Source organism: Macaca fascicularis, chromosome 1, assembly GCF_037993035.2.
Source record: "Macaca fascicularis isolate 582-1 chromosome 1, T2T-MFA8v1.1".
NCBI classification, from domain to species: Eukaryota; Metazoa; Chordata; class Mammalia; order Primates; family Cercopithecidae; genus Macaca; species Macaca fascicularis.
The window spans coordinates 58,376,036-58,383,838 of NC_088375.1; positions in this window are offsets into that span (position 1 = coordinate 58,376,036).

Consider the following 7,803-nt stretch of genomic DNA (forward strand, 5'->3'; position numbering starts at 1 on the left):
TATTTTATTTTATTTAAGACCAAGTCTCACTCTGTCACCCTGGTTGGAGTGCAGTGGCATGATCTCGGTTCACTGCAGCCTCGACCTCCCAGGCTCAGGTGATCCTTTCACTTCAGCTTCCTGAGTAGCCGGGACTACAGGTGTGTGCCACCATGCCTGGCTAATTTTTGTATTTTTTGTAGAGGTGTGGTTTCACCATGTTGCTCAGGCTGGTCTTGAACTCCTGAGCTCAAGCAATCTGCACACTGCCTTGGCCTCCCAAAGTGCTGGGATTACGGGTGTGAGCCACCATGTGCAGTTGATATCTGTATTTTTTTTTTTTTTTTTTTTTTTTGAGACAGAGTCTCGCCTTGTCGCCCAGGCTGGAGTACAGTGGCTAGATCTCAGCTCACTGCAACCTCCACCTCTCGGGTTCAAATGATTCTCCTGCCTCAGCCTCCTGAGTAGCTAGGATTACAGGCACCTGCCACCATGCCCAGCTAATTTTCGTATTTTTAGTAGAGACGGGGTTTCACCATGTTGGCCAGGCTGGTCTCCAACTCCTGACTTCGTGGTCCACCTGCCTCAGCCTCCCAAAGTAGTAGGATTACAGGCATGAGTCACTGCACCTGGCTGTTTTTTTTTTTTTTTTTTAAACAAATCTATTGAGTTCATTGGTCTCACAAAGTCTATCTAGGCTTTTGGTTACTAAATTAAACTGGAAAACTAATATTTTTGCAAAACAAAATGGAAATTAATAACTTAATTAGTTATTTGAAAGTACTATGTATCCAAGATTAAAACCACACTCAAAGATTAATCAAGAAAAGCTATGGAAGCTTCAATTACACATACAGGAAATTGAAATCCTGAGAATCCTCTTTATAGATTTTCTTAAAAGGAAGCATACAGCTCAATCAGAACCTATTATCTTCAGTACACACTGAATGCTAGGAGAAGATGGCAGGAGTATTCTAAGCTATTAGACCTTCTTCACCTTGGAGCCACTACTGATTCCTCAGTTCCTGGATTGATGTATCCAGGACACCTTTAGTCTGGGTCTTTCTTTAAGCCTTCATATGAATCCTTAAATCATTTACAATGATCTCTCATTTTTAAAAAAAGTCAAAAATGCATCATGACCCAACACCTCTCCAACAGCATTAAAGTAAATTATTTTAATTTTCTTTTTCTTTTCTTTTCTTTTTTCTTTTTTTGAGCCAGAGTCTTGCTTGGTTGCCCAGGCTGGAGTGTAGTGGTGCAATCTCAGCTCACTGCAACCTCTGCCTTCCGAGTTCAAGCAATTCTCCTGCCTCAGCCTCCCGAGTATCTGGGATTACAGGCGGGCACCACCACACCCTGCTGATTTTTGTATTTTTAGTAGAGACAGGGTTTCACCATGTTGGCCAGGCTGGTCTCAAACTCCTGACATCAGGAGTTTGGCCTCCCAAAGTGCTGGGATTATAGGCGTGAGCCACCATGCCCAGCCAATTATTTTAATTTTCTAGAGGTTTGAATGATTTATAATTTTACATGTACTATTTAATATCTATTAATGAGAGTTCAAGTATACAAACTAATTCCTCTCTCTTCCTTCTCTTTCTTTCTTTTCCTTCCTTCCTTCCTTCCTTTCTTTCTTTCTTTCTTCTTTCTTTCTCTTTCTTTCTTTCTTTCTTTCTTTCTTTCTTTCTTTCTTTCTTTCTTTCTTTCTTTCTTTCTTTCTCTCTCTCTCTCTCTCTTTCTCTCTTTCTTTCTTTTTCTTTCTTCTCTCTCTCTCTCTCTCTCTCCCACCACCTTTTTCTCTCTTTCTTTTCTTTTTTTGTGATAGGGTCTCCTGCTCTATCACCCAGGCTGGAGCGCAATGCCTCAAACACAGCTCACTGCAGCCTTGACCTCCTGGGCTCAAACGATCCTCCCAACCTCAATCTCCTGAGTGGCTAGGACTATAGGTGCAGTCTACCACACCCAGCTGATTTTTTAAATTTTTGTAAAGACAGGGTCTCGCTATGTTGCTCAGGCTACAAACTAATTTCTTAACACACTGCTATCTTTCTCCATAGAATAAAATTAAAGTATAACTACTTGCACAAAAATACACACACAAACTTCCACACTTTTCCTTCACCCTCAAATCCAAAAGAATTTAAAAGAAATTGAATAATATTTATTTATTCATAAATAAATGAATATGAAATCTGCTCATTATGCTCATTATTTTAAAAGGACATTTAGTGAACATCTCCCAGCGCTCTCCTCTCCATAGGCTACCACATTTGCCTTACTGTCCTTCCAAAGATAATTTCTGTGTGTGAGTGTGTATGTACATGCACACACACACATTTATATAAAATGATGTTTCAATTAGGAATTTTCTGTATTTACATTTTTGCATTGATGAAAGTCATAAACTGCTTAATTGTGTAAAATGTCATAAAAATCATGACACTTCGGCTGGGAGTGGTGGCTTATGCATGTAACCCCAGCACTTTGGGAGGCCGAGGCAGGTGGATCACTTAAGGTCAGGAGTTCAAGACCAGCCTGGCCAACATGGTGAAACCCCATCTCTACTAAAAATACAAAAATTAGCCGAGTGTGGTGGCGCCCACCTGTAATTCTGGCTACTTGGTAGGCTGAGGTAGGAGAATCGCTTGAACCCGGGAGGCAGAGGTTGCAGTGAGCAGAGATCATGCCATTGCACTCCAACCTGGGTGACAGAGACTTAATTTCAAAAAAACAAAAACAAAAACAAAATAAAAAATCATGACGCTTGTTTATAAATGCCCTAATGTCCTCTCCGTGAAGCACTACATTTAATTGAATGCACTGGGTTGCCTAACTCATATGCCACAGCAGCTTTTTCAGTTCTAAAATGCTGCCCTGGTTTCAGGGTTCATTTTACTATTATCTCCTGACTCTCAGCCCTTAAAATCCTCTGTTCCAATGCAAATATCACCAGGATTCAAAAATAGAAAAAAAAAATTTAAAAACATTCCCTCCCTAGTTAAAATCACCCTTCTCTTAGCGGACTCTGCTTTCCTTTAGATATGTTGGATGTTTGAGAACTTGTCGGGGACATATCAGTCCCTGATCGCCAGTAGTTAATTATCTGTACTGTGAATGTGTTCATGGAAGTTCTAGTGAACTGTCTAATCCTTCAATGATGGTGTTGGGCGGAGAAAGCCATGGCACATGCTGCCACCTGGGGAGCAGTGGGAAAAGTTGTCAAACGCACTGAGAAGAAGGAAGGATTTGAACACCAGCCGGAAGAACTCAGATTTGATGATGCTGTCAGCCGGGAGCTGTTGAAGGTTTCTGAGTAAGGAAACATCAGAGAAGGACAGTAGGTCCCCGAATAACATCATTTTGCTCAATGCTATTTCATTATAATGTTTTGTTTTTTAAACAGGTTCTCACTGTCGCCCAGGCTGGAGTGCAGCAGTGTGATCACAGCTCACTGCAACCTCGGCCTCCCAGGCTCAGGTGAGTAGCTAGGACCATAGGCACATGCCACTAGGGCTGGCTAATTTTAGCATTTTTTTTTTTTTTTGTAGAGAAGAGGGTCTCACTATGTTACCCAGGCTAGTCTCAAACTCCTGGGCTCAAGTGATCTGTCCACCTTGGCCTCCCAAAGTGCTGGGATTACAGGCTTGTGCCACCATGCCTGGCTGCATCATAATGTTGATGAGAAAAAAATGGATTCCCAGCTGGGGCCACAGTCTGTGCGGAGTTCGTATGTTCTCCCCATGTCTGCGTAGGTTGTCTCTGGGTACTGTGGTTTTCTCCTACATCCCAAAGGTTTGCATGTAAGGTTATTGGCATGTCTATATGGTCCCAATGTGAGTGTGAGTATGTGAGTGCTCCCTGCATGGGAGTGGAGTGTAAGTGGGTGCTCTTCCCTGCATGCCAGTGGAGTGTGGGTAAATGTTCCCTGCATGGGAGTGGAGTGTGGGTATGAGTGCTCCCTGCGAAGGATGATGGCCTGTCCAGGGTGGGTTCCCACCTGGCCCCCTGGGCTGCTGGGATGAGCTTTCAATGTTTAATATCAGAAGTGCTTTGTTCTTTATTTAGAAGTTTGGTGATGTTTTCGTGACCAGGAATATGCCATAGGAACTTCACTCTTTGTTTATATCAGTTAACCTGTGGTAGAATTGCTTTTGCTACATGTCGTTTCACTTAAAGTCACAGTTTCCAAGAACTTATCAATGACATGAAATGAGGACTTACTGTAGTGATATTTTACTTGGAAAATATTCTCCTCTGGATTAGAGCAATATTGAGTGGAAGGGGCTAATATTTTGAAGTGATGAAGTCTTGGGCTTCAGTACCAGCATGAAAATGTGGACATTTTGAAAAAATACAGATACGACTTCATGACTAAGCAGATATGGAGATTAGGAACAGAAATGAGTCAGTGATGATGGCAGGGCTTTGAATGAGCAGGACTGGGGGCGTGGTAGCACCATAGGCAATAGGGAAGGCAGAAAGGAGGAACTAGGCTTTCCGTAAGGAAGATGATAAATTTGGCTTTGGAAATGCTGATTTTGAGCCAAAAAGTTCAGTGAAAAGTTAAAGATATATATCTTCAACTATAGCTAGCTAGCTATTTAGCTAGCTAGCTAGCTAGCTAGATAGATCAGTAGAAAGGAGCTAGGGCATAAGCAAAAGGATGGGATTGGAGATTTTATGTGTATATATGTTTTTATCATGTAATATTTCAAATACATCAAATGTAAATCAAATAGTAATGGACTTCCATGGCCCATCATCTGACTTTAATAATGATAAACTCTTGACCAATCTTGTTTCATCCACAGTCCTCACCCTGTATTATTCTGAAGCAAATTCTAGACATGGAGATAGGGATTTTAAAGTATGAAGCACAGAAAGTATAGATTTGGGGAAGACCTCAGAGAACCTTAAAGCAAACTTTCTCATTTTACAGTTGAGCAAAGCTACAGATTAGAGAAGTAAGTAATTTGCCCTAATTAAAAAAACAAAAATGGTAGAGCTGTAAACGGAACCCAGTTATTTGCAAACAGCTTTGCCAAGTGGTCTTTCTGCGATGAAATGAGGAACGTAAAGTTGATGTGCAAAGTTTTCAAAGCTAAAATTTATTTGTAAGATACTATTTGTAAACATTACAAACATAAACACTCGTCTTATGCTTTGTTTGTAATTCTGTCCTATATCATCACACATGCAACACATTATAAAATATAAAATACATTCTCACACTAATAGTAGAACAAGAGAACTGTGTTTACTTAATTATCCATTGGTTGGTTTTCATACCGTGGCCCTAGAGCCTCTGAGGTCATTGTAAGTATGCCTTGGCGACAACAAAAGAGTCCTATCTGTCCGGAGTCAGTTTACTGGTGGCTGCCAGGAAAGTCACCTTGGATGACACTGTACCTCTTGTACCATACCTCTGTTTATGGAGTAAACTTCATATTGATTGTGGTGAGTAGAATGTATAACAAGGCAATAAGAGATGTGTTGATATTAATTCCAGAGAAGGGCACAACCCAAATAATATTCAGCTGTCAGAAGAAAATAGTGTAGTTTTACCGGAAAATATGACAGATCGTGGATCCAGCTTAGATTTATTAAATTAATCAGTGAGTCACAGTTTAAATATGCGGCAATGTTCTTTGTAAAGATGTTATGAAACCAAAAAAAGAAAGAAAGAAAAAAAAAAAAGAACCCACTTTGACTTGTTGAAAAAAAACATGATTTAAAAAATGTGCTTGGGGCTGGGCATGGTGGCTCACGCCTATAATCCTAGCACTTTGGGAGGCCAAGGTGGGTGGATCACCTGAGACCTGGAGTTCAAGACCAGCCTGGCCAACATGGTGAAACCTTGTTTCTACTAAAAATACAAAAATTAGGCCAGGTGTGGTGGCTCACACCTGTAATCCCAGCACCATGGAAGGCCAAGGTGGGCAGATCACCTGAGGTCAGGAGTTCAAGACCAGCTTGGCCAACATGGTGAAACCTCATTTCTACTAAAAATACAAAAATTAGACCACTGTGGTGGCTCACGCCTGTAAACCCAGCACTTTGGGAGGTCAAGGTGGATTGATCACTAGGTCAAGAGATGGAGACCATCCTGGCCAACATGGTAAAACCCCGTCTCTACTAAAAATACAAAAATTAGCTGGGCGTGGTGGCACGTGCCTGTAGTCCCAGCTGCTCAGGAGGCTGAGGCAGGAGAATCGCTTGAACCTGGGAGATGGAGGCTGCAGTGAGCTGAGATCACGCCACTGCACTCCAGCCTGGCAACAGAGCGAGACTCCGTCTCAAAAAAAAAAAAAAAAAAAAAAAAAAAAATCGGCTGGGCATGGGCATGGTGGTATGTGCCTGTCCCAGCTACTTGGGAGGCTGAGGCAGGAGAATCACTTGAACCTGGGAGGCGGAGGTTGCAGTGAGCTGAGATAGAACTGCTGCACTCCAGCCTGGACAGCAGAGTGAGACTCCATCTAAAAAAAATAAAATAAAAATAAACAAAATAAAAAATGTGCTTGGTATTAGAAACACTAACAGAATGGCATTAAAAGTATCTCATAAAGTGGCACTGAATATTCCAGAACCTAAAAGCCACTCCTTAAGGTGTTTGATATATAAAATATGTTTGTTGGCTGGGCATGGTGGCTCACACCTATAATCCCAGCACTTTGGGAGGCTGACGTGGGCAGATCACCTGAGGTCAGGAGTTCGAGACCAGCCTGACCAACGTAGTGAAACCCTGTCTCTACTAAAAATACAAAAATTAGTTGGGCGTGGTGGCACCTGCCTGTAATCCCAGCTACTTGGGAGGTTGAGGCAGGAGAATCACTTGAATCTGGGAGGCAGAGGCTGCAGTGAGCCAAGATCATTCCATTGCACTCCAGCCCAGGCAACAAGAGCAAAACTCCATCTCAAAAAAAAAAAAAAAAAAAAAAAAAAAAATGTTTGTTTCTATCTGGCAATAAAGCAACCAATTCAGTATTTTTATCATATAATACAGTTACTGTAAAACAAATGTCTGAGAGTGTATGTGATTAGTTTTCTTAGCTAGTTAAAATTTTAAACTGTATGGTAATTCTCACAAAAATCTATTATTTACAATTTTATAATATAGTACATTAGTGTCCTTTCTTGGAAAGAATGGTCTCTTATTCAGAGAGTAAGTCCTTCTGTCTTGTTTAGTACTACACGTTTTTTCTTTCATGAACTAATGATAGGTGGTAGCTTTTTAAAAATAACATCTTTAATTGGGAAAAAAATACTGGCAACACTAGGACCAATTTTTTTAAAAAGTTTAATGTTCTGGTCTGTAAAATACATAATTGAGGAAACCACTGCATTGCTGCACCCCAGACAACAGAAGAGCAGACATGTGAGACAAGGAAGAACTTGCCAAAAGAAAGCTCTTAAGGAATGAGAAGCAGAAGTCAAGATTCAGAGAGGCAGGAAGAACCAGTAAGAGGAGCTTGAAGATTGTGTGGCGAGAGGGAAGTAAGGGGAAGGGCGCTGATAGCCAGCTTCTGCCCTATTGGGTATTTGACATATGCAACTGCTCTTAACTCTCTGCTCTTTCCTCCACCTCTATCTCATCACCTGGCCTTAAGAAAGTGAGGGTTTGAGGAAGAGTGGCCCACAATGACCAATGCAATAAAAAAATTTAAAGTGAGAGCTGGCAGAACATGCGGTTTAAGAAGGTCCACAGAGACCACTGGAAGATCATGTATGTACAGTCGTGGGAACAGAAGCCAGACTGCCAGCAAATTAAGTAAACCAGTGGGGTTATATTATAGCTAATATATTTTTTTGCATTACTATAGT